General features: G+C 37.3%; 1 protein-coding gene across 9 annotated transcripts in view; it reads left to right on the forward strand.

The window, feature by feature from the left end:
- Nucleotides 1-875: 875 nt before the first annotated feature.
- LOC117323339 (ninein-like protein) overlaps nt 876-13,446 on the forward strand; it is a 73,027-nt gene continuing 60,456 nt past the window's right edge. For 7 of the 9 annotated variants that reach the window (XM_033878489.1, XM_033878495.1, XM_033878491.1 and 4 more), the window contains exons 1-2: nt 877-997; nt 10,296-10,367. The gene's annotated coding sequence lies outside the window, so the exon portion shown is untranslated. Of the gene's footprint in view, nt 998-3,997; nt 4,111-10,295; nt 10,368-13,446 lie in introns of those variants that run through there. The other 2 variants (XM_033878496.1, XM_033878490.1) reach the window with 2 other exon arrangements.

Raw genomic sequence — 13,446 nt, forward strand, 5'->3', positions numbered from 1 at the left:
ACACACGATAGTCAACAACTCATCTACCCGTTCGCTCAAGCGGAACTAATCTCTGACACACCGGTAGATCTACCCGGCTGATGTTTTTACAGGTGTAGAAATGAAACAGTCACCAATCTCGCTTAATTCGAACACTCGGATAACTCGAAGTTTTTTCGTGGTCCCGTCGACTTCGAGTTAACGAAGTTCCACTGTAATTTATGTCTACTGATATTGATTATACTCCTTTAACTTTTTCAGTTGTACATGTAAATTAAATAAAATCCATGAAAATCATTTTTTTTTTTTATACAGATACACATGAGAAATTTGTTCCCAAAGTACAATGTAAAAAGTGACTGGACAACCCAGACTTTCTCTGAATGATTACAGCATACACATGTACAGTTCTGCACTTATCAACCCTTGTTATGTGGAAGGAGACTCCAATTTAATTTGGAACCTAAATTTACACACGAATTAACAGTAATACTTTTTAAAAGTGCATAACTTCATAAAATTAATTAATAGAAGAAAGAGCAACTTAAGATATGTAGCGCTTAAGGTATAAGATCTCAAAAGGAAATCTATAAATGTATTTATTTTTTATCACAAGAGATCCTCCCACCTGGATAGAAATATTCTTCCTTCAGTGATAATTAAAGGGAGATAATTTGCATACACCATTCAAAGTCTTGTCAATTATTCTGATGAAATGGTTATATATACCTGCAAAAAAACATAATTTGTCATTTGAATTGTAAATTAACAAATATCAAATGACTTTGAAATTTAAGCATTAAGATCTGTTGGTAATTTGAGGTCATCAGACTTTTAAAAGCTTTACCGTAATCCTGCCGTGTGTATTGGGTAGATATTCAATAGCTGAATGGCTTAGAAGATATTACCAGTAGTAGCTGTTAGAGTGTGAATGGGACATGGAATCGTGGTAGTACCTAACTGGATATAGTGTTCTATACATATAGACAACAGATGACGTGGATATCTTAACACAAAAGTAAGTTGTATATCACTCCGTTGTCATGGCAACTGTACTGTCTTAACACAATGAAAATCAAGGGATTCTACCTCCAGAAAAATTATGTACTGAGCAATCCACTTATTTGTAGATCGGTTATTTGCATAACCTGCTTATATGCATAAAATATTCAGGTCTTGAATTTTTCCTTCTTTCTCTTTGTATTTTAACTGCAGGTATTTACATAGACTTTTATACTGAACTCTGCTTATTTGCATATATATGAAAATTCTGATAATGCAAAAATTGTACATACATGTATATGTATCTATATGTTCATGGCGTACATTTTAACTATTTAAAAAAACTTTTTAAGATGGACACTGGCTTGTGTTCAGAGGCATTGATTCTTAAAGACTTCAGTGGAAATATTTCTCAGAAAATTCTGAACTTGTTGAATTATTGGGGTTGAACCATATCATTGAATATTTTATCTTTTATTGCAAATCCTTAAAAATCAAAGCTTGCCTCACATTAAAGATAGATGCATTATAAGTTTTCTCATCAATTGTTATTTTAGATGTATGTCATTGATGCTTAGAAAATTTTCATAGTAGCTAAAATACTCCAAAAACTGCTGACAATAAAAATCAACATTCAAGTTTAGTCAAATGAAATTGTACTAGCTAGGAAACCATTGTTAAGTGAAGGAGCTACCAATCATATTTAAGACCTCATTAAAATAGTTTTATGTAGGAGTAAAATCTGACCACTAATTGTCCCCCACAATGCAGCGAGAGAACAGGGCTTGTTTGAGGGGGTCTTGATAAGCACAGATACATACAAAAAAGTCAAAATCTCTGTTAATTATAATTTAAAGGGACATGGTTATCAAAGTTTGAATCTGAAATGTGAGTTATTTTCTAAACAGGATTATACTATTAGGTTATAATCTCTCGGTCAGTTTATCCTTAATCTTTAAATCTCAAGATACCACGGATAGCAATGAAAATTGGAATCTTTAAAGTAAGCAGTCTGGTTTAAAGTTCATAATTACGTTCAATTTCGACACAACACATCTGTCCTGCAGCGAGAAAGTTAATAAAGGTGTTGGAATCTCTGTTTTGTAAACACAGATTTTCAGATTGATTGAAAAGTGGTTTGTGTAGCAGCATGAATGCCGATTTCAGTAGTCTCAGTCATGCAGATGTTTGGATTATGAAATACTTGTATTGAATGAGACAAAAATGCCTGTTAGGAATAAATCAGTTAATATGATGATTGAGCTTGATAAGTACTGTATATTAAATTGAATCATTGCAAAACATCATCTTTTAGATATTGCTTTTTTAATTTCAGTTAAGTTAACATTATTTCCTTATCACAACAATGTTGGACTCTATAGGGGAGGGGATGCAAAATTTGAAAGGAGGAGTTTAAAATGCAAAGTAACAAAATGAAAGAGAAATATGACTTTTGAGGAAGCATGCTCCAAGTAAAGAAAAACAAGTACAATTAATGATTGTGAAGCTCACTGTCGGCAACCCCGCAAAATGCTTATAATAAAATTTCAGTAACTAATCGGGATATAAATTCTCAAATGTCAAATTAATGCATCTGATACAAAACATAAGCCATATTTTATTTTGTGAAGATTCAAATTCGAAAGATAATGTCAACAAATTTAGATTCGATGAACAATTAAATCTAAAATATGTGAAACTTAGATTAGAAAATTATTCAAATTCCAACACTCAGTTGTCATTTTATCATATCTAGACCTATAATGATTATATAAAGACAGGGGTATGGGAAGTATACTTGACGTGTCAGTGTTCTAGTTATATTTTAAAATGAGTTTTGATGCAAAAAGTCCAAAACATTGTAAAATTAACATAAATTGAAAAAAAGAAAGAAAAAAAATGAATTCCATATTGTTCTTCTGTTTCATCACTCCTAGACCTATAATGTAGGTTAATACCAATTGGAAGGTTGTAGGATGGGTAGCACTCACTGAACTGGACTGGGTTGATCATCTGCTACAAGGTAGCTCAGTTGGTCGAGTGTCCGTTTAGAGTTTGAAGGGTCCCAGGTTTGAACCCTGGTCTGGTCACTACCATTTCTCTTTCTCCTGTTACATAACTGGTGAGCTTGTCTACCCCTGTTTAAAGCATTGGGAGTATGCTTAGCAAGGGGATATCTTAACTTATAGTCTTCAGGTATGAAGACTTGGAAAAAAAGGCGGGAGGAATGTAGTCGACTGGGTTGATCATCGGCGACCAGATAGCTCAGTGTTCATCTAGAGTTTGGAGGGTCCCAGGTTTGAACCCTGCTCTGGCTGCTACAGTTTCTCTTTTTCCTGTTACTGGATGTATAAATTAATTACTCCGAAAAAGTTTTGTGGTGAACGTTGATGCTGTCAGCGATGCCAGAGCAGGCCTTTTCTGTAGGCTTTTTTGGGCCCCCATTCCCAATTGAAATTATTTCACACTTAAATCAAATTATCAAAATTTGTAGTTTATTCATGAAAAAACTTTCTCATATTCACGAATTTTCTTCCCAAAATGAGACAAAAATGCCCCATCCCACACCAGTGAGGGTGACAGTGTTATCTCACATTTACTCGTAACTCGGAACTATTGAAGATTATTTGTGTGGTGTTCTTCATTATCATAACTTGTGGAGTGGTGTTCACATTACCTTAAAGTCACCACTGTATATAGAGTTAAATGTCTCTCAAGTGTCTGATCCAGTAACCTTTGATGTACCAGTATCTATATTAAACTGATTGACAAGTATAAACATCCAAATATTGTATTTACAAATCAAATCATGTACTTTACGGATCGACATTAGCAAAATGGCATTTAAAATATTGAATTTTTCTCTTCTCGTTTATTTCTGGTGAAGTTAAGCCTGTCACATGCCTCATTGAGTTGAGGTCTATATCTACGGAATCAATATTTCTGTCAAGGTGGTATATATACCTGTACAAGGTATCACAATAGGGGTTTGTATGACTGTGGATTGCCAACTACATGTGCCTTACAGGATAAACTTATCAGTGTAATATTTCAGCCGGATTTACGGCTTTTGTGCGGAATTATTCAATACATTCCAACAGCATGTGGTTTGGGAACTCAATGTTGCAGGTATCTAGACCAGATTCCATTTCAGTTATGTACACTTAATATAGATATATATGTTATGTTTACGATTTAAATGTACCCTGTATATCTGAATATTGACGTAAAACTTATAAGTAATCCCACTTACATAATGTTCGAAAATTGTTAGGTCCAGTGAAAACTGACTCTCTTTGTTGTTCTGGTAAGGTAAAAGAAAAGAATTAAGTGTCACTCTGGCAAGACACTTGCTGCTTCTAACCATTGCAGCTTAACAGAATTTCTCTTGTTCGAACGGTATGGGATCAAACTGGTGAGCCAGGGGTCCCGAGTTTGATCCTTTGAGGACATGCTGAGATAAATATATGATAATCACCTCTGTTACACAAGGATCTGTACATTGAGACTTCGAAAGATATATCTTACTGAAAGGAGTAAATTTGACCTTAAAAGATACCTGTATAGAGATTCACATCATGTCTGATATCTTTATATATTGCGAAACTGTAGCATAAAATTTTCAATTGTTATAGGTATCATTGATTACAATAGGCTGATAATATTTTATCTACAAACACCAACTTTTTCATAAACCATGCTATCAACAATGAATAATGGCTGTACAGTAGGTAAAAGCTATGATGATTGCCGTGTAGATGAACTATAGGTTATCAATAGTTACAATGTGTTATCATAACGCTATCTACACCAGGTGTATCTCGTCAATATTTACCTCCCATATCTCGAGTTTCTGTACTAAAACAAGTACAACGGATGTTTCATACTAAGGCTGTACATTGGAATTAACTCTTAAACACTCGGTGGCATGCAGCGTTGACTTCCTGGTAAAATATGAGAACATTTTATTTATTTTTTATTTGTGGTCCCCTTATTTTGTGAATGATATAGATTTCAGAAATGAACTACACACATTGAGCATGTGAGCAGCGTTAGGGGAGATAATTACCCTGATCTCTGATAATGTAGAGTATTAGGCTGTCCCGAACAAACATGATCAATGATCACAATTTAAACAGTGACAAAAGCTGCCTAAGTACATATAAGGTTAGAATATTACCCTGATACAGAATTCTGTTTCTGTTGTTAAGTTGACAGCAGAAAGAAGGTTGGAAACTTTTCTCCATTATCAAACTATAAGCACACAAATTGTGATAATTGAAGTAGACTAGACTGTCAATAATGTATGTGTATTATCAATATAAGACTGACTATAATCATCATCAATATACTTTGACACATTTAATGTACATTTGTTTGTTTTATAAAGAAAGCTTTTGGTTGTAAGATATGTAATCAAAATGTCACACTTCAGTTGCTCCCATCCTCAGGATATGATCAGAATGTCACACTTCAGTTTTCACCATCATCTGATGTAATCAGAATGTCACACTTCAGTTTTCACCAACATCTGATGTAATCAAAATGTCACACTTCAGTTTTCACCATCATCTGATGTAATCAGAATGTCACACTTCAGTTGTCCCCATCCTCAGGATGTAATCAGAATGTCACACTTCAGTTGTCCTGTCCTCTGATGTCATCAGAATGTCACACTTCAGTTTTCACCATCATCTGATGTAATCAGAATGTCACACTTCAGTTGTCCTGTCCTCTGATGTCATCAGAATGTCACACTTCAGTTGTCCCCATCATCTGATGTAATGAGAATGTCACACTTCAGTTGTCCCCATCATCTGATGTAATGAGAATGTCACACTTCAGTTGTCCCCATCATCTGATGTAATGAGAATGTCACACTTCAGTTGTCCCCGTCATCTGATGTAATGAGAATGTCACACTTCAGTTGTCCCGTCATCTGATGTAATCATGATGTCACACTTCAGCTGTCCCGTCATCTGATGTAATGAGAATATCACACTTCATTTGTCCCCATCATCTGATGTAATCAGTCACACTTCAGCTGTCCCGTCATCTGATGTAATCATGATGTCACACTTCAGCTGTCCCGTCATCTGATGTAATCAGAATGTCACACTTCAGTTGTCCCCATCATCTGATGTAATCATGATGTCACACTTCAGCTGTCCCGTCATCTGATGTAATCATGATGTCACACTTCAGTTGTCCCCATCCTCAGGATGTCATCAGAATGTCACACTTCAGTTGTCCCCATCATCTGATGTAATCAGTCACACTTCAGTTGTCCCCATCCTCTGATGTAATCAGAATGTCACACTTCAGTTGTGCCCATTCTCAGGATGTCATCAGAATGTCACACTTCAGTTGTCCCCATCCTCAGGATGTCATCAGAATGTCACACTTCAGTTGTCCTGTCCTCTGATGTCATCAGAATGTCACACTTCAGTTGTCCCCATCCTCAGGATGTCATCAGAATGTCACACTTCAGTTGTCCCCATCCTCTGATGTAATCAGAATGTCACACTTCAGTTGTGCCCATTCTCAGGATGTCATCAGAATGTCACACTTCAGTTGTCCCCATCCTCAGGATGTCATCAGAATGTCACACTTCAGTTGTCCCCATCCTCTGATGTAATCAGAATGTCACACTTCAGTTGTGCCCATTCTCAGGATGTCATCAGAATGTCACACTTCAGTTGTCCCCATCCTCAGGATGTCATCAGAATGTCACACTTCAGTTGTCTGACAGCCTCAGGGACTATATTTTGCAGAAACAATGGCAACAGATGAATAATTTTTGAACTCTATATTAACATTACAAATACTCCCACAATTGGAAGCATGATGGTCTAGTGGAATGTCACACCTGGGCTACGTGACCCTAGGGTCATTACGTCGAGATCTGGAAGGGTACTGTGTTGTATCCTTGAACAAGATACTTTACTCTTTTGTCTTCCAGTTGACTCAGCTGTAAATGTAAATGGTAGGGCAGTGCAAGATATATCGTGTGTAAGCTGTTAGCTGAAATGGCAGCTCCGGCTGCCAAGGGGTTATGAGAATGACATTGGCTGGTTACTGAAGGCCACTGATGATAATTTGTGAACCACTTTGAAATGGCTATGTTGTTGTGATATAGCAGTATGAAAAACTCCACACTAATGTTATTATTATAATTATAAATATAAAGTTCGAGTTTTCCCGTCCTGTTCTAAATCTCAGTCACAAACAATGATAATATCCAAATCAATAAAACCTGTTCATATCTTGACATCACATTTTACATGTAAGATTTACTCCCCAAATTAACATAACAATACAGATTCAGGACAAATGTACAGTACAATTTCTGCTTCCTACAGCTGTAGGAAAGCTTTTGTGGGGGAACCTGATAGCCATCGATTACTGTATCGTGGTGGACCTGCTTGGTAGTGAGTAGGAGTGTGGAATAGTATGATGGAGTGTTGTCCTAGGATTTAAATACACCTACACCTATATTGACATAAACTATAAGTACATGCACAGGTAGGACATGCAATACACAATCTTACCTGACAATACTGGAATTACAATCAGGTAAGTTATAGATCATACGTAAGTAATTACGTAAACTTTGTGTTATTGGGAGACTTTAATGAAGTGTCATATTTTTATGATCACATTTATGAATAAACTTTAAATCTCCTTTCTATTGAACAATTGTGTTTTAAATAAATAAATAATATAATCATCCCGTTTATATTGCAGACTGGAATATTAAATTAGTGGTTGAGAAAATAAGTCATAAAATTGATATTCACTAAGGCTGTTTAAGCCCAAGTGAATTATTTTTCCAACATTTTGAAATTTCAAGTTGATATTGTTATGACATCATATCTTGTAAAAAGCATCTGCTTCCATTGTCATTTTATCTGTGATAGTACAGGTTTTAGGAAATGAGTCCATTTTAGCCAGACTGGCAAACTTAAACAGAACATTTGTGACTATATATGGTCCATGATAGTAGATTGATGCAAACCTGGGTCTTCGGTGTGATAATCTGAGACTCTATACTGCATAAGTCAAAGAAGTATGGTCTGGTAACCACACTGGCCTATTATAATTACCCGGTACTTTTATTCACTTATTGATCAATATATCAAATATTCCTGAAAATATTTCTCATGCTCATTAAAATCTTAAACATGGTGTCAATATACATTTTAACTGGTAGTTACTCTTTGGTTCTTTTGTGATGTTTCAGAAGCTTGTGAAGCCTTGAAGAAATATGCCACCATATCAAAACAATAAAACAATTGTTAAAGGTTTAGATTAATTATTCTAATTAACATGAGTTCGTGTGTAATATAAGTGCTTTCACAAGTGTTGTGACACGTCGTACAGACTATATACTGTATTTATCATTTGATAAGCCCTGTATCAGGATCAAAAGTATTTCAAGAAGCATGACCAAGATCATTAATACTTAGATATAAAAAGCTTATATTCGTTTTAGAATACATGTACCATCAGTTAACATATTTTTATTTCACCAAGAAGACTTCAAATAAGCAGTTACTGTTTTCATGGCCTTCCAAAGAATTTAACTGTGGATTGGACCGACTCACAATGATTTATTTAAGAAAATTACTTTTATATTTAAATTATGGTAGGACTGCTAATCACTTATTTAGGGGGAATTTATTTTTGTGTTTACATGGACGGAGAGTCAATCAAAAATTCAAACTCCGTAGCGAAAATTCAAAATTAACACCTGGTGACCAAGCTTATTGGTTACCGATACATTGTATATGAGGCTTACAAAGTCTAACGGCTCATCATACATGAATTGAAAGTTATTTCAGTTTTTGCAAAATCATGTATTCATAAATATACCTGAAGAGGTAAGTTTGTGAAATAATGTATTCATGAAGTCTTAGTGATTTACTGTGTGTTAGTGAGTGATGCTGACCAAGCCGTCTAGATCTGAAGCAGTTCAAGCCTTCTTAGGCTAAAAAGAATACTGGAAGTTGAATACATATAGAAGTTGATTGACGCTTTTTGCATTCTTATGTTACATCCAGGGGCTTGTTTCTTACATCCAAAAATAAACGCTGCAATCCAAACTTGATTCCTGAATGGTTTTACTTTAACTCCCTAGCTGGGATATAATCGATGACCGTAACAGCTACCGGATTCTTGTGGAGTCTGGTCACAAGTACTTGACCATTGACTTAACACACAAAGGCTCTTACAGACATATTCTGTGATAGGATATTGATGTCAGCTACAAATTGTCAGAGAGTGTTACACCTGTAATGGGGTCAGTTGACTTATTATAGGAACTTCAGGTGCACTTGCGTAATTTTTAAGTTAAATTAAAGCCCCATTACATCTGTGCTGCCTAACCTTAAGGAAATTCCTTAAAAAAATCTTTTAGCTAAAATTAATGAGCAATTCAGTCAGAATTTATGTTTGAATAATCTAATATGACTCAGATACCAATTTCCTATAATTTATATATATATAAATATACTCTGATAATTTATAATTACTTTTACTTCAATGTGTAGAAATAGAAATCAGTTTCTGAACAATACTATCAAAGTCTTTTGAGTACATCCATACTGAAAGTTCAGAAACTTTATTGATCAAGGTCCCTGTTACTATTTATAGAAGATTAATTTCCACACATTACATTTAATTCTCTTGGGTCAATCAAAGATTTTAGTCTGGTTTTGGTTTGGTTTTTAATGTTTTAAACATCCTATCAACAGCTATGGTCAATTAAGGACAGCCTCCCTGTGTGCAAGAGGCATTTTAGTGGTGTATATGTGTGTGTTTTTCAGGAGACTGCAGTATGTATGTGTTTCGTTTTGATAGTATGAAACTGATGTCCACTTTATAGTGCTACCTCACTGAAGCATACTGCCAATGACACCCAGCAGGATACTCCACCCAGTCATATTGTAGTCTGACAACAAGTGAATCAGTCGTCCCACTACTTGAATGCTAAGCATTAAGCAGGAGTTGCAACTACTATTTCTAGGGAGTGGTTTGTCTTGGCCAGGAGACAGGCAGACAGACTTTATCACAGGGGTGAACGCTCAACTAAATGCCAAAAGTGAGGCAGTGTCAAGGCAGACATTTAGGGAAAAAAAGTGGTGTAGAAAGAACAGAAATATTAAGATCCCAAATTTAGTCGCCTCTTATGATCATGTAATGAGGGCAGCAGGTACAATTCTTCTGCCTTGCCAACAGGGCAGTTTTAGTCTGACAGGTGGCATATCATTTTATGTGGAACTGTGGTGAAACTTTTCTTGTTTTATTTTCAGAATCAAAATGCTGATAGGAAGTGAGACTGAATGTGGGTGGGGCTCCAGACATCAGCAGTCAGACCCGATCAGGTAAGTGGGCAGGGCTCTAGACATCAGCAGTCAGATCCGATCAGGTAAGTAGGCGGGGCTCCATCAGCAGTCAGACCTGATCAGGTAAGTGGGTGGGGCTCCATCAGCAGTCAGACCTGATCAGGTAAGTAGGCGGGGCTCCATCAGCAGTCAGACCTGATCAGGTAAGTAGGCGGGGCTCTAGACATCAGCAGTCGGCCCTGATCAGGTAAGTAGGCGGGGCTCCATCAGCAGTCAGATCCGATCAGGTAAGTAGGCGGGGCTCCATCAGCAGTCAGACCTGATCAGGTTAGTGGGTGGGGCTCCATCAGCAGTCAGACCTGATCAGGTAAGTAGGCGGGGCTCTAGACATCAGCAGTCAGACCTGATCAGGTAAGTGGGCGGGGCTCTAGACATCAGCAGTCGGACCTGACCAGGTAAGTAGGCGGGGCTCTAGACATCAGCAGTCAGATTCGATCAGGTAAGTAGGCGGGGCTCCATCAGCAGTCAGACCTGATCAGGTAAGTGGTCGGGGCTCCATCAGCAGTCAGACCTGATCAGGTAAGTAGGCGGGGCTCTAGACATCAGCAGTCAGACCTGATCAGGTAAGTGGGCGGGGCTCTAGACATCAGCAGTCGGACCTGATCAGGTAAGTAGGCGGGGCTCTAGACATCAGCAGTCAGATCCGATCAGGTAAGTAGGCGGGGCTCCATCAGCAGTCAGACCTGATCAGGTAAGTGGTCGGGGCTCCATCAGCAGTCAGATCCGATCAGGTAAGTAGGCGGGGCTCCATCAGCAGTCAGACCTGATCAGGTAAGTGGTCGGGGCTCCATCAGCAGTCAGACCTGATCAGGTAAGTGGGTGGGGCTCCATCAGCAGTCAGACCTGATCAGGTAAGTAGGTGGCCATGGTCGGCTCCACACATAGTATACAGATTGGGCATTGAATCTACATGTAGCTTACTCTAGGTATGATTGAGAGTTGATGCAGCTGATACGACAAGGGAATAATTGCAGTAGAAAATATTGCTTGAAAACTCTTCGGTATAGATTTTGGTATAACCAGGGGCAATTTCCAATTCAATCTGCTGAGCAGCAGTCAATAGCTACGTATGTCCCTGTACTTCGAGATGATATGAGAAAAGGCTAAAAAAATCATTGAGTCAGTCAAATGTCAATAAAAATTCCCCATGACAGTAAAAGGCCTTATTGTTTGTCCATATGGGTCATATTCTTCCTTTTGATGTGACCTGACAGACATACCTTTTCTAACAATGGATGACCTTCTACAAACAATTTGTATACAGTAGTCGATGTTCATCTCCCTATGAGATCGGAAAGGTTTCAAAAGAATTCAAATAATGGTTTCCCCGAGAACACATACCTGTACATACCTGACATATGAATATTGTATTCATATCCCTGTGGATCAATCAGCATCGATCCTATATAGTGTTCCTGTACAGCTATAGGTAATGGTCAGCCAATATTTGAGGTGTCCTCGGTCAAAGTCCATAACAGCAGGGTTTAAATATGTAAAGTTTCAGAGGAATATATATGAATCGGGGACTTGGAGAATATAAGAAAAGTGTTTTACCCTAGCTAGCTCACTGAAATACTGTAAATTACAAAATGTACTTTTAAGAAAATAATTTATAGAAAATATAGCATAGGATGTTTTGTTGTAAGTCATATTTATACATCCCCTATTGGGAAATTAGATTAGAACATATGTGTAGTGAGAGGCAACTAATGTGAGAATCCCAATATAGAATTTAAATTTTTAAATTAAATTTTAAATACATGTAACAGGGGCCCTCTGTTTGAGGGCACAAAAGCTCCTTTGATTGCAATTTAGGGGTCAATATTTTGTCTCTGCTTCATATAACTACCTTTTTTTCGGTCCTAATGCATATTTTTGGCAAATCTTTGCTGGTACCTTTAGTGTTTAGTGATATGCTCAAGAAGGGGAAGTTACGGGCTCTGCTCCTAAACCAGTTAGTCTATAAAACAAGTTCATGCTGCTATTTGACATTATGAATTAAGATTAGTGGAAAGGATACAATAAGAATACATCATAGCTGAGTCTGTTGTCCATGTGAAGTGACAAGATGGAGTGCTTTGCTGCAAAGTCCAGGTGTGGCATTTCATTGGGATCGCACTATAAATGTCAATGGCCCTGTCATCTGTGGATACCATCTTTTATCACCTCAGCTACTACAGGGATAGAAACCCCCAAACAAACATGTTCTAATTGTGGTAAATTTCGAGAGAGATCGAGATCGATCGAGATCGAGATCGAGAGAGAGAGAGAGAGAGAGAGAGAGAGAGAGAGAGAGCATGCAGTGTAGTGAAGGACCTGGATACTGCTGTTTGACAATAAACAACACTACAGTTTTGTATAGAGATCTGATGCCAGGAATAACTGCCTTCAGATTTTTCATGCAGTGGTCATTTCTATTTTTGAAGAATTTGGTCAGTAACCTTAAGCTGACATTTATTGTTTTACCCTAATGTGATGAAGTGACGGGACAAGATACCTTAACGTGAGGTAGTGATAGTATTGTCTTTTATTGATCCTTGTCTCTGGAGCTTAGTTTCCATCTGGAGATTTGTCAAATTCAAAAGAGGATGAAGGATGTTTTGTTCTGAAGCATTTGTTTGATATTGATTGTTTTATACCTGTGATATTTACCATGGTGGATCAGGGCACGGTGACGATCGACTGTATCCTCGTGATGGTGGGAGGACACGGTGATGGGGCACAGGTGTTACAGTGTCCAGGTAACCTGATCTATATCCAAATGTACACTATGTATATACACTAAGAGACATACAACTTTTATTGAGGAATGGGAACCATGTTTTGGGAATCTTGCTATCAGATATGGATGTGGTATACTTGTGATTGTGAAACACAGCATGTAGACTTTGTTACTCTGTAGGTGTGAGAGACATGGTCTTCAGCATGGTGACAGTTTATTAGAATAAACTGTTTGTAAGTGTGTCCTCAGGTAAGTGGTATAATGGGTAAAAGTTGTCTGTCCTGAGGATTATACAAAAGACACACACAAAATTAAAACTCGTTCAATTGAGAGTCA

Source organism: Pecten maximus, chromosome 3, assembly GCF_902652985.1.
Source record: "Pecten maximus chromosome 3, xPecMax1.1, whole genome shotgun sequence".
NCBI lineage: Eukaryota > Metazoa > Mollusca > Bivalvia > Pectinida > Pectinidae > Pecten > Pecten maximus.